The sequence below is a fragment of the Panthera onca genome, chromosome F2 (assembly GCF_046562875.1).
Source record: "Panthera onca isolate mPanOnc1 chromosome F2, mPanOnc1 haplotype 2, whole genome shotgun sequence".
NCBI lineage: Eukaryota > Metazoa > Chordata > Mammalia > Carnivora > Felidae > Panthera > Panthera onca.
Window position 1 is genome coordinate 27884071 of NC_138356.1, and position 24734 is coordinate 27908804.

Below are 24734 nucleotides of genomic sequence, written 5' to 3' on the forward strand. Positions count from 1 at the left end.
GACTAAGGGTTATCGTTGATATATAGAGGATTTTAATTTTTAAAATGCTATTATAGGGGCGCCTGGGTGGCGCAGTCGGTTAAGCGTCCGACTTCAGCCAGGTCACGATCTCGCGGTCCGTGAGTTCGAGCCCCGCGTCAGGCTCTGGGCTGATGGCTCAGAGCCTGGAGCCTGATTCCAATTCTGTGTCTCCCTCTCTCTCTGCCCCTCCCCCGTTCATGCTCTGTCTCTCTCTGTCCCAAAAAAAATAAATAAAAACCATTGAAAAAAAAAATTTAAAAAAAAAAAAAAAAAAAAAAAAAAAAAATGCTATTATATAATAATTAATACATGCAAAAGAAAATATTCAAATACATTAAGTTATGAGGTATAATAATAAACTCCTGCAAACACACCACTAAAATTGAGAACTGGAATCAAACTGCTGAATCATTTTGTTCTACCCTTATCCCACCTTCCAGTTTTCACCAAAGAAATAACTCTGATTTTGGCTTTATGTTCAACATTCACTTAATTTTTATGTATTTTTTTTTACTATATATATGATTTCGCTTATTTTTGATTTTTATAAAATTGATTTCACAGTTTATATAGTCTTCTGTGCTTGTTTTTCACTCAACATTATGTTTCTAAGGTTCATCTTTGCGTGTTGTATTAGTGTTCATTAATTTTCACCACCGTATTTCATTGTAAATGTAAGAAAATGTGCTTATTTATTACTCTATTGATGATATTTGGGTTGTTTTGGACATATTATGAACACTGCTTCCATGAACATTTATTTTATGTTTCCTGGTACACATGTGCAAGACTTATTTTAACCATATTTAAGTAAAAGTAGAGTTGCTAAGTCATAGGGAATTATATATTCAACTTTAAAGAAAATGACAAAATGTTTTCCCAAGTTATGGAATCAATTGGAAGTCCTTTTGTTCTATATCTCATAGGTTAGAATGGCCAATCTCCTTGGTATAAAATCTCATTTGGTCTTGGTATTAGTCTCCTAGTGTTGCCCTAACAAAATACTGCTGATGGGTGGCTTAAAAAACAGAAATTTCAGTCTTCACAGTTGTGCAAGTTTGAAGTGCAGTAAAAAGGTGTTGGTAGGTTTGGTTTCTCCTGACTCCTCTTTCTTTGGCTTGCAGATGACTATTACCTTCTCGTTGTGTCCTCACTTGACCATTTTTACTGTATATGTGCCTTCCTCTTCTCATAAGGACACCAGTCAGATTAGGTCCTCTGTTATGATTCCTTTTAATCATAATTACCTTTTAAAAGGCACTATTTTCAAATACAGCCACAATGGGAGTTTGGACTTTGAATATGAATTTTAGGGACTACAATTCCATCTAAAACAGTTTTAATTTGTGCTTCTTTAATTACCAGTAGGTTTAGAATCCTTTCATTTGTTTGTTACTATGTTTCCTGTTCTGTGATATTCCAGAGAATATCTTTGGTTCATTTTTGTATTATCCTTTTCTTATTAGCTTCTTTTTATTCTTTAAATACAAATTAATAATCCTTTATCAGCTATACATGGTACAAATAGGTTATGTCTTCTCACTTTTTTGATCTTGTGATAAACTGCAGCTCTTAATTTGAATGAAATCAAATTTAACTTTTAGGTTAGTGCCTTTTTGTCTTAAAATATCCTTTCCTAGCTTGATGTTACACAGATATAGCAGATTTTCTTCTAAAATTTATTTTTATTTTTTGTTTATTCTGTATTCAAGCCATTAATTCATCTAGAATGTATTTGTATGCATTATCCAATTTCTTTGTTTCCTGATGAATAACTAAGTTTCCCAGGACTGTTTACAAAATAGTCCGTCCTTATCTGAATAATCTGTAGTGACTTCTCTGTGATATGTCAGATTTCCAAATACTGTATATTATAGTCTGAAATTCTTATTTTGTTCCATGAGTCTATTTGATTACCCTGAAACAACACCACACTGTCTTAATATAGGCTTATAATAATCTTCATATCTGTTGAGTAAATCCTTCCATGTTAATGTTCTTCAGGTGTTTCTGAGCTATTCTTGGCCATTTGACCACTCATAAAAATTTCAGAAGTAGCAGCTCCACAAAACCTCTGTTAAGTATTTTGATTGAAACTGTATTGAATATATAAATGAAGTTGGGGAGAATTTACATCATTATGATGAGTCTTTCTATCAATAAACAAGGTGTATCTCTCCATTTATTTAGGACTTCATTAATATCTTTCAATAGGCTTTATTATTTTCTCCACAAATGTCTTGCACATCTTTATTTGGGCTTATTCCTAAGGAACTTTAAATTTTAAATGATTTTTAAGAACTCTGTTTCTGGCTTATAGAAATGCAAAAGGTTTTTGCATCTTGAGCTTATATCTAACCATCTTGCTAGTACTGCTTATTAATAAGAGAAGATTTTCTTAGCAAAGAGAAATAAATGTAAAATTTGTTAATGTAATTAATAAATATAATTAATAAATGTAATTTTTAAAATTTTAGGTCAGCTCTGGTCAATAGATTTTTCTGTGATTATGGAAATGTTCTTAGTGTTATTCAACAGTATAGCCTTTAGTTGCACATGTTTTTAAAATTTAAATGTAAATTAAACTCAACAAAATTAAGATTTCAGTTCCTGATTCAAACTAGTGCACATTCCGAGTATTCAATCGCCACATGTGGGTAATGCATATCATACTGGACAGCGTAACTCTAGATAATCAGACTGTGGAGCCATGCAGTCCCAGGATTTTTTGTCAGTGGCATAGTGAGGTCTTATATGTGACAATTATTCTTGTTATTAAAAAGAAAAGTCACTTAAACTAACCATCCCTAACTTTTTAAAATAATCCCACGTAGCTTTCACCATCCATGATTTTTCTTTAATTTTATTAAAAAATTAAATAATTTTTAATTATAGTGAGGTCTTATATGTGACAATTATTCTTGTTATTAAAAAGAAAAGTCACTTAAACCATCCATCCCTAACTTTTTAAAATAATCCCACGTAGCTTTCACCATCCATGATTTTTCTTTAATTTTATTTATTTTGAGAGAGAGAGAGAGAGAGAGACAGAGAGTGTGTGAGTGAGTTGGGGAGGGGCAGAGAGAGAGGGAGAGAGAGAATCCTAAGCTGACTCTGCACTGTCAGCACAGAGCCCAATGCGGGGCTCAAACTCAAAAACTGTGAGATCATAACCTGAGCCAAAATCAAGAGTCCAAGGCTTAACCAACTGAGCCATCAAGGCACCCCCTTTCACAAATATTTTGAATCTTATTTATATTTTACATAACATACTTCTTTAATTAAGTGTTTACTGTCCTAAAGTAGCACATACCACAGTATCAAAAGTTCCCTTCACTACTGGTAAACTATGATTGAATGAAGATGCCCTTGTTCCACTACCTTTTCGGTCTTTCTTATAATCACATATTAATCTGTATCAGCCTTCATATTCAAAATCCACCTTGAAAATTATCGACTATTCCCATGATAGTTATCTTTATTTCATTCAGCTAGTATTACGCCCTTCTAAGGGTAGTTTCAATTATTTTCTCCTAAAAATCTCATATTTATCCATGTGGAAATACATCTCCTACTTTTTCTAACCCTATTCTGTGTTCTTTCTGTAAATGAATCCTCATGAGATTTATTTCCTCTGACTTTAATTACTTAATATTTTCTAAAAAACTTAAAATATTCTGGTAAGCTCCTTTTAAAAAATTATTTATATATTTTAAATAATGTGTTATGATAAGAAATTATACTTGGTAACCAAAAAATCTGAGTCCAGTCTTTACCTATAAAAATGAAATAAATGCATTCAAGTAAGTCATTTTATATATAAGATTTGTTCTGATTCTAAAATCATAATGATTATTTAGAAAATTGTGTTTGAATATGAAGAGATTCAAAGTCTATTACACTCTTGAATTCTACAAAAAATCTATAAAAAATGTAGGGATTTCCCCCTTTTCCCATAAATTTGATATATAAATTATAATTCTTCATCCCTCACCTATAGCATACTATAGCTGCAGTAGACACAAAGACGAAATATGTATAAATATGGTGCACTAATTTTTAAAATGGATACTTTCGTTTAAAAATTTTAAAATTGTTTAAAATTGTTAAAATTTTAAAAATTACCTAATTTTTCACAACTTTTCCATTCCCCATGACACTGCATTCAATCATGAGCTATTTGCTTTTCTGTTTGTTAAAGCTCATTTTACAATATCAAGCATTAATTTATCCTTAACATAGGAAATTTTGGAAAATGAGCTTTCATGATTTCTAGTGTTACATACTCTCCTAGATTTCCTCCTTTCTCACTTGTCATTCCTTACCAGTATACTTTGGTCATGACTCCATCCTGAGTGTCTAACTTTAGAATGTCCTAACCTTCATTCCCTCTTCACTCTCCATCTACACTCACTACTCATGAGTTTTAAACTGGTCCCATCACTTTCATGGGTAGATGACTGTGGTTCCCAGATTTGTACTTCTAACCCTAACCACTCATCCAAGCTCAAGACTCGTTATTTCAGTTTCCCACTACCTCCACTCTATGCATAGTAGACATTTCAAAGTCAGCAGATAAAACTAAATATTTTCTTCTGATTCACCCCTTCCACTCCAGTTTTTCCTGGCTCCATAACTCATCCAGTTTTTCAGACCAAAAATGTTGGAATCATCCTTAAAATCTCATTTCCCCACAATTCCCACATCCAGTCCATGAGAAATTCATGCCAGATCTAACAGGAAAATATATTCTGAATCTACCTACCTCTCACCATCTTCAACTCACTCCAAGACACCATTGCTTGTCTTATCTAATGCAATAAGCAGCCTCTTCCATGGTCTCCTGGCTTTTTCTCTTGCCCCAACCCTTATAGTCTATTATTCAGTACAATAGCCAGACCAATCTTAAAAAACATACATCAGATCACATTATTTCTAAAAACCCATTTCCATCACTCAGAGTAAAAATTAAGCTGCTGTACACTTCCTACATGCATTCAATGTTTCTTCATTTATAATACTATCCTCACACACTTTTCTTAAGGATTTTTCTTTTTGTAATGGTTTTCCCAGGATCAGGGCCTTTGCATTTGCCACTCCCTAAAATCTGGAAAATCGGTAAGATTCCTCCAAACAAGATCTTGGAAGGCACTTATATTTCACTCTGTGGCGACGTTTTGTAGAAGATATTTTTGCATAAGATAGATATATTTTACTTTGGAGACTATTCATATATCTATCAATGTCTAAGTTGGTTAAATAACAAATGTGAACTAACAGAGCTAAAACAAAATTGTTATAGTTAGTAAGACCTATGTGTTTTAAACAGTGAGCTTTAAAGAATTATAGACATGTGAGGTACACCGTAGTCTCAGTATTTAATGCATAAGAATCAGCTGAGATGTTTCCCAAATATCCATTACCCTCTACAGAGATGCTGAGCAGGAAATTAGGACAGGATCCAAAAACCTGAATTTTAACAAGTACCTCAACTGATTCTGTTGCAAATGGTTTGCAGACAGCCTTTTGAGAGACACCGAGCTGGTGTATTTTCTTAGATACATGGAGACCAGACATGATTACCAATGATCGTACAACTCACTAATGAGATGCAACTGTGACTCACCAAACAGATGAACTTAAAACCTAAGTGATAAAAGAAGAAGAGCATCCAATAAGAACCAATATAGATGCTATCCCAAGCTAGGAGTTTGGCAAATCCATTCATAGAAATGGACTGGTAGTTAACAGTCAAATAGCACTATATATACGTGTGTTGTTGTGTATTAAAATATATTTTTGTTACATATTTTTTGCTATAAAATTATGTGTACATGTGTGTCATAGATATAGCTAAAGGATATAGATATGTAAAAATATGTAATCTAGGTTCAGTTCTTCAGCTGATACTTCATAATGTCTTTATAATTCTCTGAATAAAGAACCTCTTCAAATATTGTTTTGGGAAGAAAAATACTTGTCTATTTCTTTTCTCATCCACTTCCTTATCCCTTCCCTTCTTGAAAAATGTAGTCCAGAAGCTATTAGATGAGATCAAGTTAGCCTTTGTTGGTGTGGGGATGGTGGGCATGCAGGGAACCACAGTGGTTTGGCATTGTGTCTCAGAGCCTGAAAAGGGTGAGAAGGATGTCTGCAAAAGTGTGGAGTGTTGAAGTCTGATTGGCATGAGAAGGACATCCTTATGAAGAAGTGGTCATGGCAACCACTCAATACAGATAGTCATAACTTGTACTAGGTGAGGAAAATGTATGGGATGGGAGAATGTCAGCTATTAAGAATGTGTTTAACAGGGAGATTGATCCAATAAGTAAGGATATTAAGGATACGGTAATCAATGTTTCTCATTATCTGAGGAAGGTGTTAAAATAGGAAAAGGACGGAAACTAGAATGAACTTTGTGGTGTTGAATGAGGATCAAGGATATTAATGTGAACTCATGATTTTCAATACACAGACAGAGAAATAAACACAGATATAATGTGAATGTGTACATGAACATATAAATGTTTATGAATATGTTTTTTCATATGTGTGTACGTATATATGTACATAAATGCTCTAGTTCTGTCTGTTTGAAGTACCTGGGGCTGCTGCTTGCCAATAGCAATGAGCACACTGAGTGTCCAGATCTTTGATTCAAATTACAGGTCTCCAACTGAAGGAACTAAAGCTTTTTGGAGAAATGACTGATTCCAAAGCTAGGGCACAGAAAATATAAAATGACTGTAGACCACATTATGGGTTCAAGAAGTAAGGAAGATATTAAAGGATAATGGTGAGGAGCACCTGGATGACTCAGTCAATTCAGCGTCCAACTTGGCTCAGGTCATGATCTCACAGCTCATGAGTTCAAGCCCTACATCTAGCTGTGTGCTGACAGCTTGGAACCTGCAGGCTACTTCGGATTCTGTGTCTCCCTCTCTCTGTCTCTCTCTCTGTCTCTCTCTCTCTCTCTCTCTCTCTCAAAAAATAAATATTAAAAAAAAAGAAAAAAAAAAGAACGGTGAAACACCCAAAGACAGATACATCAAATTGAAGGGGTTCCCACAGGGCAAATCTTGAACAATCTAAGTCTCAAAATAAATAATGATAGAAACAAATTATAGTCCATTGAATAAAATAAGACTCTATGAGTTCATACTGATGTAAATAATTAAATTTAATAAATTATGTTTGATGAGAAACAGGATATTTACATACTCACAAAGTACCTTACCATAAAACTTATGAATGAGGGAAAGAGAAAAAATAACTTTATAGTGAAGACTGGGTGACACCCCTCAACCAAATACATAAAATTAATATCCTAGTAAGGGTATAAATTAAAAGTTTGCCAAAATTGTTTGATAGGATGCACTAAGAATAGAGATTTACTACTGTGATATTCCTTCCAACTACATATATCCTAAATTTAATCATGAGACAAATACAAACAGCTAAATCCCACAAAATATCTGGATCTGTAATCTTTAAAAGTTTCAAAGTTATGAAGGTCAGCATGAGAAAATATTCCAGATTAAAAAACTAAAGAGATAGGAAAACTGAATGCAACATGTGGACTTGGGATTGATTCTGTTATTTTGTAGGAAATGACTGGGATAGTCGACAAAACTTAAAAGGGGTCTGAAAATTAGATAGCACGGTAGTAATGTGTCATGTTAATTTCTTGATTTTGATTTTCATGATTATACTTGGATATATGTTTGTAGGAAATCTTAAAGTCTTTGAGGGTGACAGTGCATTATGTTGGCAACTTACTCTCAAATGGGTTGGGTGATGAATTATTTTCATTGTCATTTCAACTTTTCTGTTAGTTTTGAGATTATTTAAAAAAATTACAAAGATAAAGGAAAAGATTTCTGAGTCAAGTAATCCTCCTCCTGCTGGCAACTAGCATAGTTAAAACTTTACAATGATAGTCTGCTTCTCAGTCTACATGTGCTAATTAATTACTCTTACTAGCACTATATACTTCTGTTGGTTATATCACTTTCCATTTGAGGTTTCTGGGTTTTTTTCCTAATGATGTTTTTTTTTTCTTTTGTTTTTTGCTCTATCAAATATCTATGAATCTGGCAAAGTCTTCTCTGTATTAAAATAAAATCAATACGATACATAAGAATGAAAATAGGTTCTTGAAGAAATTTATAAATTCCTACCTGCATTCAAATTGGAGTAAATTGGTCTGCAATTCATAAACAAAACAAAACACTATAAGGAACACTTGGACTCAGGAACTCAAAACGGTTGCGCGTGTTTATCCTGTAAGATGTCTATAATGAAACAGCAGGATAAAGACTGTCTGTCCAAACTGAAATACAACCTTTTAAATCACATTTCAGGTCAGGCCATGGAACAGCAGGCCAATTCAGTAAAAAAATTGAAACAATTCTTGTTTTCAACAATTTACTAAGTCAGCATTTGGAATAATGAAAAACTTACCTTTAACTCTAAGAAAACTGGACAGCCATTAGTTAAAGCAAATGTGTTGTCCTACTGGCCTACACCTGGCTAAAAATAGTAGTAAGACTTGAGAACACCCGGGGACACTCAACAGACTCTCTAAATATAGCCTTTCCTTTCTCTAAAAGCTTTTAGAAGTATACTATCTTTTGTGAAAACTTGGCCTTTATAAAGGACACATGGACACTAAGGTCGGTGACTGTTAGGCCTAGAAAAGCTTTGAAGTATTTTCTCAGTTTGGGAACCCACATTTTGGAGTCATGTAAACTGAAGCCCAAGAAATTCAGTATTTTGCTTAGCATCAAATGGTAAATAAGTAATAATGATGGCACTCAAACCTCTGTCTTCTAAATCCACTGAACATGGATGGCAGGTAGTAGTTTGAAATACCTGCTTATCGGGGCGCCTGGGTGGCTCAGTCAGTTGGGCGTCCGACTTCGGCTCAGGTCATGACCTCGCGGTCCGTGTGTTCGAGCCCCGCATCGGGCTCTGGGCTGACAGCTTGGAGCCAGGAGCCTGTTTCGGATTCTGTGTCTCCCTCTCTCTGACCCTCCTCTGCTCATGCTCTGTCTCTCTCTGTCTCAAAAATAAATAAATGTTAAAAAAAAAAAAAAAAAAAGAAATACCTGCTTATTTTCATCACCCTCAACAACACATTCTTTCTATGCCTTATCCCTCTTACTTCTTTAAGAGGGTTGACAACAATCTGTAAAATTTAGCTATGCTAAATTTTTAAAATTTTTCTATATGATATTTCTATGTTAAAAATGTGTAAGGGCATTTTCTTTGCTTCTTAAAATGCCTCTGCCTACATTTACAGTATTTTACTGTTGAATTATTGAATAGTAATAAGCATAGAAACACATTCTAGTAGAGGAGACAAGTGTTAGGGGCAATATGGTAAGGAGTAGAGTAAGTAGTAACTCCAAGGGAGATGGGGAGAAAAAGAAGAGAACAAAAATGTGATTTGTTTGGAAAAAATTAACGGCAAGTTAATGTTTGGCTATACCTAATGCAGTATAACCGAACTTAATTTAAATTCCAGGTTAACTTCTGTTGTTTGCATTGCCACAGACTAGGGAGTAAACAAAGCAACACAATTTTTGTGTTCCACTATTTTGTATTAAATTCCTAATGATTTCTACAAGACTTTTTTTTTAATAAATAAAAAAACAAGACTTGTCTTTATTTTCTCTGTTGGCTTGCACTTTAATAAGCTGACAAATGGAATTTAGCTGAATATTTATGATTAACCCTGTGCCATAACTTTTTAAATGTTTATTTGAGAGAGAGTGTGTGCACATACCATGCACACACATGAGTGGGGGAGGGGGGAAAGAGAGAGAGAGAGAGAGAGAGAGAATGAATCCCAAGAATCTGCACTATCAGCGCAGAGCCTGATATGGGGCTCAATATCACAAACCATGAGATCATGACCTGAGCTGAAATCAAGAGTCAGATGCTTAACCAACTGAGCCACCCAGGTGCCCTAACCCTGTCCCATAATTTTAAAGGCACTAGAGATTGTGTGTGTGCACATATGCACACACACATATACACCCATTTCCTATCAACTATTGTGCTGCCTTTGGAACCAATGAAATAAAGTTTTCAATCAAAAAATTATTACTGTCATGTAGACAAAAATCAGATATAATAGTGGGGCCAGCCACTGGTGAGGTTAAAAGCCACCCTAGGTGATTTATACACGCAGCAGGATTGAAGGTCTCACTTCAGCTGAAGCACTTCGATGGCAGTATAACCAAGCATGGCTCTATTTTCATATCTGAGATCTGGTTTTTTTATTCTTTTTTATTTTATTTGAGTATAGTTGACATACAATGTCACATTAGTTTCAGGTGTACAACATAGTGATTCAATATCTCTACACATCATGCTATACTCACCACAAGTGTAGCTACTATCTGTCACTAAGCAATGCTATTACAATATCGTTGACTGTATTCCCTATGTTGTGCCTATTATTCCGGTGACTTATTCATTCCATACCTGGAAGCCTATATCTCCCACTCCCCCTCATCCATTTTGCCCACTCACCCCCACAACCATCAGTTTGTTCTCCGTATTTATAGGTCTGATTCTGTTTTATGTTTGCTTGTTTATTCAATTGTTTTTTTTTTACATTCCACATATGAGTGAAATCATATGGTATTTGTCTTCTGAGACCTGTTTTACTTAGAGTTCTTTGGCAAATGCTTCTATGTGTTTTTATAATATTTGGCTGTACTATAAATTATCAAAAGTTGGTGTGAATTAACGAAGTGATTTGCAAAAGTGAAAGCCTAGAAGATAAGCATGAGGTCTCCTAATTAACACTCAAATAAATTTGGATGACACAGACATTCTGGAAATTAGCCAAAGACCTTAATAATTCATAGTGCTGAAATAAAAAATCTTCTAGTTATGTCAATACAAAAGAAATCCTAATTTATACCACAAGGTAATAAAGTCTAAAAGTTTATTTGTTAAATATTTGGTTAGTACCCTACACTGTACATATAATCCTTCTCTGAAATTTGGAAGACGAACAAAAATAGAAACTCTCCACCCTCTTGAGATCTCTTAGTTTCAGTTTACTGTAACTTCGTAAGTAGTATTTTATTTATTAAAACAAATGGTTACCACTTTAAATAGTTTCTTAAGTGTTACTGATAATGCAATTGAGTAAGAATGATAATTTAAACTACTGATAATAGAGTTGATATTAGAGATGCTTGGTATTGATAGCAAAATGATTTTGATAATCTACAAAATGTCATGAGGTTTTCCAGAATAACAACTTGTCTCCTAGACAAAAAGGCACTTATTATTTGTCTTCTCACCTTATAAAAAGTTACTAAAATTTGTATTATATCTTATTTTTAAATGTTTATTTATTTATTTTTGAGAGCCGGGGGGAGGGAGAGAGACAAAGGGAGAGAGAGAATTCCAAGCAGGTTCCACATGGTCAGCACAGAGCCATATGCAGAGCTGGATCTCAGGAACCGTGAGATATGACCTCAAGATATGAAATCAAGAGTCAGAGACTCAAGCCACTGAGCTACCTAGGTGCCCCTAAAATTCATAGTTTAATATAGTTCTGTGTATTACCTCATTTTGAAACTATCGATTTATATATCTACTGTATATGGCGTAAATATCACATATATTTCTCAATGGCTACAGTAATATTTTCTTAATTTGTTAAAGTATTTAATGCATGTTGCTGTTCTTTAGCATTCACTTTTCTCTCTGGAGCCTATCCCACTGACTTCAAAAAGCCTGATAAATCTGAAAATCTCATAGTAATGTATGGAAAATCTTAAAATATAATGATGGTAGAGAAAAACAGTATTAAACATGAATGTGCTGAAACAGTACATTGTGTGAACAATTGTGTGAACATTGTGTGAACAATTGTGTACATTGTGTGAAACATTGTGTGAAACAGTACAATGTGTGAAAAACAGTATTAAACATGAATGTGCTGAAATTCATTCCATTAATAAAGAGATAACATTCAGACATATAATAAATATGAAAAACATTTATTATAATATACTGAACAGGACATTTTCAATAAAGGGAGATATTGAATACCATATAGAAAATTCATATCTGCAAAGCAGATGAATTGGCAATGATGATATATATACTTAAATATATGGAAACATAATCATAGCACCTGTTTTTCTTTTTGGCTGAAAAAGGGAGTATTGGAGTGCTTAAGTACTATTTCAGTTGGAATAGATATTTAGACATTATGCAGAAAATACTTGATTGCCGAAGAGCAGATATTAGCATGTGTGTAAATGTGGGTTTTCAATTAATGCATTTTCATTCATGCAGAAAGGAAAAGAATGCCAAATTACTTTAAATGTGGCATTGTGATACCTTAACGTGCCATTCTTAGACTTTTGCTGCTGCTGCTTTTCCTTTAGCATTCACCAAAGAATGCCATCTTGTCATTCATCTAAGTTAGAATTCTAGAAGCAATCCCAGTATTCTCACTGAAGGGCCCCCTACCTACCTTCATTCTCCCCACTCAAAAAGTCAAATTCCTGGCTCTCCTATACTAGACAGCTCTCTCCAATGTAGGCCTGCTTTTTCACTCCCTGGCCCAAGATCTCTGCCTTAGCCTCCTACTGAAGTCACTTCCAGTTCGTTGTGAGTAGGGCCTTTTTTAAAGATTCCTCAGTCCTAGGCAACTGCACTTTTGGAAGCTTCACATGACATCTTATCAGTTGTATTAAAATGTTTCCATATCAGAGGGTCCCAGGTGGCTCAGTTGGTTAAGCATCCAACTCTTAATTACGGCCTGGGTCATGATCTCACTGTTAGGGAGTTTGAGCCCCACATTGAGTCCTGCATCAGGCTCTGCTCAGATAGTGCAGAGCCTGCTTGAGATTCTCTCTCTCCCTCTCTCTGCCCCGCCCCCACTCTCACTGTCTCTCTCTCTCTCTCTCTCTCTCTCTCTCTCTCTCACACACACACACACACACACACAATAAACTTAAAAAAAAGTATCCATATCACATAGTCACTGTAATTTATTGATAACTCTATGAGAGTTGAGCAACACTATAGTTGATAAGCTGCACAAATATTAGTGTTCAAAAAAACTCGTTAGACAAGTTTTTATCGCAGTATTGCAGATTTTTTTCATGTTTTGAAACCATTTTTTTAAGGTGTCAATTTAATAAGTCCTTTTCAAACTCTGGTAAGTGTCGCCAGGAAGTGTCACAAGGCTGAACAGCCCTGACTGAGGTGGCTAAAGATGAGGACCATTACCTGCATGAGTAGACCAGATCTGTGGGAGCTGGAATGCAAAATGTTTCTAGAACAAATATAGAAACCAAGGAAGGGATGGTAGTGTCATTTAATGTGTGTATCAGATGATAGTATTAAAAAACAAGGTACTGTAGGGATGTTAATAAAATGCCATCCTATAAAGTAATGCCTCAAAACAGTATGTGAACTGTTTACATACTTTTAAAAGAAATATTGCTGACAAACCATCAACAGAAAATTAAGTTTCTTATGCTCTTAAATGGCATACTGGTTTTGTAAGTGGTTAAATTACCTACCGGTTTCATGACTTAATGTTTCCAGACCCTTGTTATTTCATCTTTAAATTGAGATAATGAGAATACTCTACTTGATAGAGTTGTTGAGAATTTAAATTATATAATCCTAATAAACTGTTTAGTATGGAATCTGGCAAATAGCTGATATTTTGTTATTACTGATAAAACAGTAGTAAACAATAACTGTTTCATTCTTTTTATGGTCATTGTTACAACTTGGAGCAGACCAGAAAATACTACTGAGCTTGATTTGACCTTTCATTGTTATTTTAAAGATGGAAAAGTTAAGAATGAGTTATTTTGAAAAGAAATGTGTCAGTGTTCTAACATCCTTTCAAAAGCTAAATATTTATTCGATATAGAAAAAAAAAAAAAACAGTCTTAGTTCAATAAGAAGGTATAGGTTTTCAAATTATCTTTCCTCCTTGGAATCATACAGACCCAGAAAAGGAGGAGAAAAGACAAAAGATTTAGAAAGTATTATATAACAAAGAACAGCACCAGCCCCAGGCTTTTAATGCTTTTATAATTTTGATGTGAATAACCCCAGGCTTCCATTCTGACATCAGTACTACCAGAGACTGTGTAAGACATGGTCAATTTGATTAACCTCTCTCTGCTTTAGTTTCTTCATCTATAATGTGCAAGTAATATTACTTGTCACTTGCCAACCAGCAGTATTTCTTCAGCTAATTGACTGTCTCAGCAGGGATGTTGCAAAGATTAGCTGATAAATGATTTATAAACCCTTTGAAATATTAAGTAAATGATGTAAAAAGCTCTAACAAGAGGACAGAACAAATCATTCCATGCATTAATTTGCTACTTAATTATATATGTTTATATATAAAAAAAAAAAACCTTGAAAAAAGGTAACCCTCAGCACAGTGAAAATAGGATAGATTACTAGGAATTCTAGAGTGCTTTTTGTTGCTGTTATTTTTTTAAATCCTGTTATAATGAAGAATATACAGAAGAAAAAAAGTGTATTACAGGAAATGATTATAGTTCACCTCCTTAAATTTATGAAAAGTCTTCAAGACAGGAAAAGAAATGAATAAAAATAAGGAACCGTGCTTCCTCAGCCTACTTTTACTATTGACAATGGTATATAACCTTGATAATTTTACTTAACTAATGAGGATTTTGAGTAAGATAATTTTTAAAAAATCTACAAAATATTTCTTATAGATATAAGAACAATATACAAAATCCTGTGCCAAGCACTGTTAGGGACTAAAAATTCAAAGACCCAGATCTCGGGAAAAGTATAATATACAGAGAAGAGTGATATGAAAATAATTAAATAATAATTCTTGCATAGCACCAAATTAAATGAACACTGTAATACATTATTCATTATACCTGGAGATGGGAAAAGGGTGTAGTTTATAAATTTGGTTTGAGAGATCACCAGGGTTTTGTTGTTATTGGGAAAGAAGGGCATTCTAGGTTAGGAAAACAGGATTAGAAAACCATAAGAACACCAGACATATTGCAAATGTTAGCTATGAATGAAACTTAATATGCATGAGAGAGGTAGTTGTAGGGAAAGGTAAAGTAGGTTGGCTTCAAATTCTAGAAGACCATGCAAAAAATTTTAACTATGTTTAGTGGGTTTCAGGAACCATTGAAGATTGAGTACTTTATGTTTTATAAAGTTAATTCTGGTGATAGTGGAAAGCATAAATTGGAGAAGAATATGTTTAGATAAGTAAGTAGTAAGCATATAATTCCAATAGTCAAGAAACAGATGATGAAGGTAGTGACCAGAGAAAAAATGGAAATGAAGAATGTAAGAGAGACATTGAATAGACAGAATTAAAATAATGAGGTTTGAAAAATTATTAGATGCAAAGATGAGATGTGAGTAGTTATTGGATGGAGTAATTGAAGACAATTTTAAGATTTCTGTCGTAGGTGGCTGACGAAATAGTGGTAATATACACTAAAATAATGAGAAGAATGAATAGTTTGGAGGTGGAGGTGGAGATACAGCAAAGGGATTCCATTCTGAACCTACTGAATTTGTGTTTTTGAAGACAATCATGGTGGATTTTCAATAGGCAATAAAAATTCTCAAGCTATACTTTAGAAAAATATCAGGCCCCCAAATTATAGATTTGATAGTCATCTATATATACAAGTGGCAGTTAAAACTACTGGGGTAGGGGCGCCTGGGTGGCTCAGTGGGTTGAGCGTCCGACTTCGGCTCAGGTCACAATCTCACGCCCTGTGAGTTTGAGCCCCGTGTCAGGCTCTGTGCTGACAGCTCGGAGCATGGAGCCTGCTTCAGATTCTGTGTCTCCCTCTCTTTCTGCCCATCCCCTGCTCATGCTCTGTCTCCCTCTCTGTCAAAAATAAATAAACATTAAAAAAAAAAAAAAAAAAAAAAAACTACTGGGGTAAATGGGATTACCAAACAGAACATAAAGAACAACAACAAGAAGAATAAATATTATTTAAGAGATAAGTGGGGGAAACAGCAAGATGAAATTTAAGGAAAAGATTATGGGGAAACTAACAGCAGTAACTACAGTAGCCAAAGGAGGAAAAACATTTCAAGAGAAATAACAATGTAAAATTCTGTATACAGTTTGATAGGGATGATTACTGTGAAAAACCTTGAATTTTGTGATTAATCTATGTTTTTTTTCTTTGAGAAAGCAGTTCTGGTAAATTGATAAATAACGTAAGTCAAACTGCAAAGAAAAATAGAGGAAGCAGGGAAAATTAGTATCTACCTCTTTTCCTATGAGTTTGGGAGGAAATGAAAGTAAAACAAGTGAGTGACTTAAAGAACATACAGCGTTAAAAAATGGAATATATTTTACAACAGGGGAAGTGTAAGCAATTTTATAGGCATTAGAGAAATAGGGAAAAGAAGCAAAATTGAAGGAACAATAATGGGGAGAAGATAGAATCAAAAACACCAGTCAGATATTAATGTTGGGCAAAAGACTCTTGAATAAAGAGATGGACAGTTTTGATGTGAGGATAAAGAAAGAGGAATTGAAGAAAATTATATAGGATGACCTTGATCTTCTCATAGAGTCATTAGGCAAGATTTTCTATGAAGAGTAAGAATTTGAAAGAATTTGAAATATAAATAAGACTTGAGAAGCACAGACAAATAAAGAAACTGCTGTTGTTAGGGATGATAAAGAGGTCAGCAAGAAATGAACAAAGGGATTTATGAGTGGCTTTGAAGTCACTTGTTGCCTAATTAGTGAAACTATTTCCTAAAGGAATATACCCTGTGCTTCTGGCTTTATAACACTTTTAGGCTTAGATTTCTCATTACAAAGTTTTGATTTGCTAAGTATTGTGGAAAGGAAAAAAAAAAACAGATTTGAATCAGACAAGAAATTAAGTAATGATACAAATTACTAGATTATGAATTTACAAAAACAATGTGAAAATTTGCCCATGTTAAAAAAGGAAGTATATATATATCTATGTTTATCTATCTATACAGAGAGATCTGTATCTCTCTCTATATATAGAACCTTGAATGAAGGCATAAGAGTAACAATTATCACATCACTAAGATCAGAGATGAATTGATGAACAGAGAGAAGAATGAGAAGAAAAATCATTAGTAGCAAATAATTGGAAACTTTTTGAACTTGAGAATTTTTTTATATACTGAAAATCAGGGAGAAATTGAAGAACTTCCTACAATGAAGGTCGATGGCATAGCATCTCTAATAGTCAAAATCTTATTGTGAAAACCATCAAAAGACATTCTATTCTTTTTCTCATATTGGGTAAAATGCATTCTAGCAATGTTTTGAATGTAATGAAAAGATCACTGCCTTGGAATCAGAATAAAAAAAGGTTTGGCTTCACCTAGTTAATACATGTTGCCTCTTCTCTGTGATATAAATCAGTATATGAGATTACTTTTTGAAAGTATGCTTTTGATAGGACACTATCCAAACTCTTCTGAAGTGCAATACCTGTCCCTATTATACCAAATGATACTTTAGAGCATGTAATGTCATGACTTGGTGCAGAAATTAGAATTACGCCTTAAGAGAGGAGACTTTTGTGGAATTTTTAAAATCGTGTCTATTTATAGGGCTGTGGTCTTTTTATTTCTTCCTTGCTGAGATTCGCTCCAAGTGTAACTAGAATATAGTTCAATTCAAGGAAAAAGGTAATTGAGGCAGCATCAAGTTCTGGAACTCTGTTTTGAGCTCAAGAGACCTAGTCTGAAGCCCTCTGATTTTGTGAGATTAAGGGTTTGCTTTTTGGGAATAAGCTACTAGAATCTTAACCCTGAATTAGATAAATAATTAGTACCTTTATACAGGAAAAGAAAAGAGAAAAAGATCGGTAGTACTTAGCATGGAAATAAAACAGCTGATATTTCCAGAATATTTTAGGAATGAACAATTTGCTTGCTAAATTCTTTGCAAAATTCTTTACAATTCATTTCCTTCTAGGAAACTTTCCTGTAGGTCTCCTAAACCCTTTCAGTCAGTCTCTGAGATACTTTCAGTAGGTTTACAAGTTCAAAATTATTTTCATAATTATGATATTTGCTTTTTTTACTTGGCAGACATTTGCACAAATGGTGCAAAAGCATGGTGGGAAAAACTGCTGGCACCTTAGCACGAGTCAAGTCAGCAACACCAAACTCCACTAGTAACCCTGGTATTCTTATACACCACCATACACTCACAGTTAATATTTTATAAATACTAGATTTACCTACAGATATACTTGATGAAGCAGTAAAAAAATATTAATTTTGTCAAATCTTGGCCCTCGAATACAGATCTGTTGAATATTCTTTGTGATGAAATGGAAAGTCACATGAAGCATTTTTGCCAGGTACCAAAGTAGATGGCTGTCTCAAGTCAAGTACATGGGTGACTACTTGGGTTGAGAGCTGAACTAGCCACTTTTCATAAATCACCATTTTTACTTGAAAGAACAACTAACAGGCAAACTGTGGTTTTTCAAACTTGGATATTTGGCAGAGATATTCTTGAAAATGAACAAAGTGAGCTTGTCACTTCAAGGGGAGCAAACTCCAACTGTGTCTGTTGCCAATGATTAAATCTGAGCTTTCAAACAAAAATTATAATTTTGAAAAACTTATTATCTGTCCCTGTGACCTTGTCAGTTTCCCAGTTCTTGAAGACTTTGCTGATGAGTTGGGTGGTGTTACCAACAAATGTGATATTGTACAATATAGTACCATTTGGCAATTTTGTATAACCTAGTGAACCAATATTCTCCAAATGACCAATGCTTGATATTAAATATATATATATGTATATATATATATATATATACATATATATATATATATATACACATATATATATTAAGCATAAGCAAAGATCCATTTAAAGTACAAGGTAGACAATAACTTTCAATAAAAGAGTATGGAAAGTATATTGATATAATTACAGATTCCACATTGCAGAAAAAAAAAATCCACAATCATCTGAAAAGGCTATTAAAACTCTCCTCACATTTCCAACTAAAAAAATCTGTATGAGGCCAGATTTTCCTCATATAATTCAACTAAAACAACATATTGAGACAGATTGAATGCAGAAGCAGACATGAGAAACCAGATGTCTTTTATAAAGCCAGACATTTACAAAATTAAGCCAGAGAATTGCAAAATGGAAAACAATGCCATTCTTTGTCACTAGTTTTTTTTTTTTTTTGCTTTCAAAAATATATATTTCACTAAAAATATATTATTTATGGAAACATTTAATGGGTTTATTTATATTTTAAGTGAATTAATAAATATTTTTAAAAATTTCAGTTTTAATATCATATGGTAAATATGAGCAGATATAACCACATAAGCAAAAACTCACTACTGTTCTTAAAAATTTTTGAGAATGTAATGGATATCTGAGACCAAAATGCTTCAGAAACACTAATGTAGACTAAGCCCTAAGCACACAGTAAACTACTCAGGGGCTTTTAACACACTTTGCATGATTTCATAAAGAACAATTGAGAAGTTATGTAATTGTGTTTGTAATATGGGACAGGAAGAATTTTCTTTCTCTTTTAAACTTAAAAGAGATCATACCATTCATATTAGAGAGGAGACTTCAGTGCTTGCTGATGGCATTCTCTCCATTCTTTCTTCCAAGTCTGTGAGTCTCATTTCATGTGTCCCCATTTACAGGAGTAAAATTAGCATGTTATCCAGTCACCATTTGGCTCATGACTCAATGTCACTATAAAAATCATTTTAGCAGCTTCATAGGCCCAACTTCTTTTAGGATACACATCTGTGTGGAATGCTTCAATTTGTTTAATATAGGAGACGTAAGTACATACTTTTCCTATCCTCTTGCAATCTGTCTAAATCTGTAAAATCTGCTAAGGTAAAATCTTTTGGTTTATTTTTGCAAATAATTTGTCCATGTGATATTTAAAAAGGTAAAGAGCATAAACAAGGGGAAGACCAACATGAATCTGAATCTCAGTTCAGAAATCCATTATACAAATGAAGAATTTTTAGAATACCAATATACTGTTTCTTTTGTTAAAGAGTGAGAAAGTAAGATTTTTTTTTAAGAAGGGGGAAAGAAAAAGCAAGCTTGTTTCTTAGTTATGAATTTTTATTGGATTTTTAGATATCAATATTTGGAAATTTATGTTTTATAATTTAATTAATCTAACTTTAAATGGTGCATTTAAGTAATAAAATGTTTTTCTCTCTCTCTCTCTCTCTCTCTCTAATCAGACTGTGAATATTAAAATAATTGGCTGTTTTGTATAACTGGATAAAAAAATAACATTTTATCTTGTTTGTATCCAGTACTACCATTTTTTTTTTTGATATCTACAAAATTCTAATTAAAGCAACATAAACAGGAAACTCTACCGAAGCCCACTTTTGGTAAATTTTGCAGGTTTTATTCTGATTAGTTTTTTTTATAAGGCCATGTGTGCTAATTGCTACTCTTTTAAATGTCTACCAGCTGCTGATATTTATTAGATGTTTTTAAAACTTTTATCATTATTTGGTAGGTATCAATCAGACATAATCATTTGGCAATAGGTTCCCCAAAATATCTAAGCAAAACTACAAGTCATTATACAGTGGAATATTCAGTGTAAAAGATATTTCCGGTCTCTGATAGTCATAGCGCTAAACTGAAGAGCTGTGTCTAAATGTTTAACTGAAAGAAAAAAATAACATAGCTACCCTGCATGTAAAAATAACTCTTTTTGAGCACCTAAGGGGAATTCACTAAAAGAAATATAATCATGGAAAGAGAGAGAGAGAAAAAAAAAGAGAGTTCATAGCATCTATATATTTTGTCTAAAAATATAATTGTATTCTTCATTCATGTATTTATATGTATGCTATTTGTCAGCTATTTTTCTTTTTACTGAAAAATAAGTCTATTGTCCAGAGAAATAAAATGTAATAAAAATGAAATGCTACTTTTGTGATAACTATTGTTATAATAATAATTATAATGGCTACCATAATTGAATGTCCAATAATTAGCGTATCAACCTAGTAAATATGTTTCATAAGTGCTTAAGGAGAGGAGAAGTTTATAGGAATAAACTCTTCTCACAATCATCATTAGTGTCTTTCAATCCAATTGAAAGCCATATATACACATTTTAAAGGTGAGCACAATATACATTTACATATGTCATAACCCTGTTTCTTATTTCATGTTCATGTTACTTAAGAGAATACCATGTGAAAATTCAAATTAAGTTGTTGGCTCCCCCCTTTATAAATAGAAATACTGCCAGGATCTTTTAACATTCCCAGATATACAAATCATTACACAGTATACATTCTTTTTAATTCATATCTTCTCATGGAAAATGTCACCACTTTTTTCTGTCTCATTCTTGACATTTCAAATCTCCTTCAAACTACTATTAGCAAAGTGAATAAGATACTAAACCCCCACAGGCACATGTATTATTATGACAGTCTACCAAGAAAAATGATAATGGCCAAAAAAAAAAAAAAAAAGGATTTTGTTGCAAAATACAGTACCTTTTTATGCAAAACCCATCAACCTGGGTTAAGTCATAGTTCTGTGTATTATTTAGCAATTACTTACTATTTCTGGGATTTATTTTCTTCATCTGAAAATGAGGATATTTTTGCATACATCATAGCATTGTTATCAGATGGGAAATAATACCAGTTGTGCTTTTTTAAAAGCCTGAGTTTTAAAAAGCCATAAAGAGACTAAGAGTGAAAGACAGTAACAGTGATTGTGGGATGAATTTATTCCTGTAACTCACCTTTCCTGAAACTTTTATGACATAACATTTATTAGGTTGATGTGCATGTGAAACTCTAAATCATCAAAGTAAGGTAGAACCTAGATACTGTGTTGGTTAATTGGTGGTAGAGTAGATAATGAAAATATCTTTATAACTAAGTAACATTAAACTACTCCAAGGTCAAAATCTTTATCCAAACTCATAACTTACTCGCATACAGGCAATCTGGTAAAACAGAAAAAGTAAACTTGGACTTTCTAGACCTTCATTCCTGAACTTAACTAACTGTTAAGTGAAGATGGTCAGACCATAGAACTCTCAAGTCCTCAGATTATGTACATGTGAAAAATTCTGGATTTTTAGGATTTGGTAATTTAGTATAAACAGGGAAGAGGGAGGTTCTCTGTGGCTACTAATGAAAGATGTAATATATTTCTTCTTCATTGTTCAATTCTATGCAACATCTTTTATCTAGCACTGACTTTGTGCAAAGGACTCTACTAGGAATTGTATGTAATTAAAACATTAAAATGTAGTTCCTGTCTTGTCAGAGCTTGTGATCTGTCTAGAAGAAGACAGTGCTACTTAGAATTTAAGTGCCTTGTACAGGCACAAATCAAGGCCAGTGGGAATGCCAGCTGAGGAGACAGGGGAAAGAAGACAGAGAGAAGATGGCATTTGGCTGAATTTTGAGGGCTAAATCCATTTCACTGAGCAGATTTGTTAGAGGAAGGCATTCCAGGTGGAATAACAGACTTGAGCAATACACCAGCAGAGAAGCTCTGGAGAAACAGTGTATGCTATTCAGCAACATACAAAGTATGAGAGCTAGTAGTTGAAGTTAAAGCAACAAAAGTGAGTTCTTTCCAGATTATGGAAGAACTCAGCTATAACCCCAGGACGAGCTTTTCCTGTTTTACAGAAAGTAAATATGAGTGACATCAAATAAAAATCAATATGACTTGGCAAGTTATTAGACATGGATATCAAGTGAGAAAAATAAGCAAAAGTATGCTCCAACACAGTGTATTGGTGAGGCCAGTTTACTCTATTTGTGTTTTGTTGCTGTCTTTTTTATTGAATTTGAAATGCTTATGCAAAACCAGGTGAAAATACCTATTTAGCAGGCAGTTGACCTTGTGTGTGAGGAGCCTGGGAAAAAGAGATGCATACTTTTGCATTATCCATAGTGAGGAATCAGAAGCCTCAGGATTAGATGAGTTATTCAAGTTAGAAAGAAAAAAAAAAAAAAAAAAGGTCAAGGACTGACCTAAGTTCCTATAAAAATGTACCCTAGGAAAAGAAATTTGTGAAGAATACCAAAGTCAAAATAGGATGAAACCAGGATAGTAAGATGACAGACTGTTTTATTTGTTTGTTTGTTTGTTTCAGCACCTATCCACCAGGTGCCAAACCAGGATAGTAAGATGACAGCACCTACCCACCATGTGCCAAACATTGTGTTAGGCTCTTTAGATACATGATCCACATAAATTCTCATAGCCACCTTGAGAACTAAGTATATTTATCATAGTTTATAGATGAAACACTAAGTACAGGAAGATTAAATATAGCATAACAACTAAATGGAAAATCTAAATTCAAATACAGATAGCTATAATAATACTTATGACAATACCTATAATAATCTTGCCTCTGTAGTTTGCTGTAAGTGGTAGGGGAGAGTTTCAAGGAGAATGTAACTGGCAATGTCATATATTGTAGAGAGTTCAAACAGGATGGGCACTTGCAAGAAATTTTATAATTAATCAGTTACTTAATGTTAATACAGATCATTTCAAAGTAATGTCCATAAAATATTCTACATAAAAGCCAATGGAATATGGCAATTCTAAAGGTTTGTTCAAGGAAAATGAGAAATAAAAGTAGCTGAACCCTTGTGAGAAGTTTAATAAAGGAAAGAGATGGTAGTGCAAAGAGTTATAAAGATTGAGAAAAGAATATTTGGTTAAATGATTGGTTTAGTTGTTTTGATTTTTGTTTTGTTTTGTTTTTGCTTTTGTTCTTGGTTTTTTTTTTTTGTTTGTTTGTTTTTTAGTAAGGGGACTTGAAATGCTTACAAACTTACAGGAGAAATCCAGAGGAGAAAGAAGACTCAAATTATTGACGAAAAAAAATTATGGATGGAGCAAGGTCCTACAGGAGGTGATAAGAAACAGAATCAAGAGACTGCCTTAGAAAGAAAGCGGCTAGTTCATCTAGAAAAGAAAGAATAGCGTTTTACAGAGAAATGTGTTTGAGACAGGAAGAAAGTTAAGAGAATTTACAGCAGATGTCCTACATTTTCTCAGAGAAAGAAGATGCAAAATCATCTCTTAATGAGGGGGTATCTGGTTGTGTGGCCTGTGAAGCATTTGGAATCCTTCCCACAGAGAAAAGCATAAGGAGGAGTCAACTAGAGGTGAACAAAAGAATTTCTGAACAACCAAGAGTGTATACTAATAATAGAGTCAAAAATTTTCAGTTGAGCCAATTGGCACAATTTTGTAACTTTTTCTGGTAACATTTAGCTACCCAGGTAATGAGATCAGAGAAAGTGCACCATGCTGTTTTCCTAGGTGAGACTTAGGAAAATCAATGTGAGAGTAGGTCAAAGGGATTTCTTGAGGCTAATAAGAAATGGTCAGCAATTGATCCAGACTGGACCTAAAGAAAGCTAAAAAAAAGTTAAAGGAATTAAAGATTTAACCAGTGTGAAGAACAGATTCATTAAGAGTAAGAGGGGAAAAAATGGCAGGTGGTTATGACCACAAAGGGAATCTCCAAATTCATAATTTTAGAAATGCGATAGTTTTGAGTGATCATTGTTTTTACAGCTTCACTTGAGCTGTTATTAACTATCATGCCATTCAGCTGTCCCAT

The 24734-nt window shown here is 33.5% G+C and overlaps 1 protein-coding gene across 3 annotated transcripts in view; it reads left to right on the plus strand.

The window, feature by feature from the left end:
* Positions 1 to 24734, plus strand: part of PKIA (cAMP-dependent protein kinase inhibitor alpha) — a 95419-nt gene that overhangs the window by 62359 nt on the left and 8326 nt on the right. Inside the window, exon 1 of one of the 3 annotated variants that reach the window (XM_060610769.2) lies at positions 19807 to 19907. The exons of the other annotated variants lie outside the window; for them this stretch is intronic. The gene's annotated coding sequence lies outside the window, so the exon portion shown is untranslated. Of the gene's footprint in view, positions 1 to 19806; positions 19908 to 24734 lie in introns of those variants that run through there. 3 annotated transcript variants of the gene reach the window in all.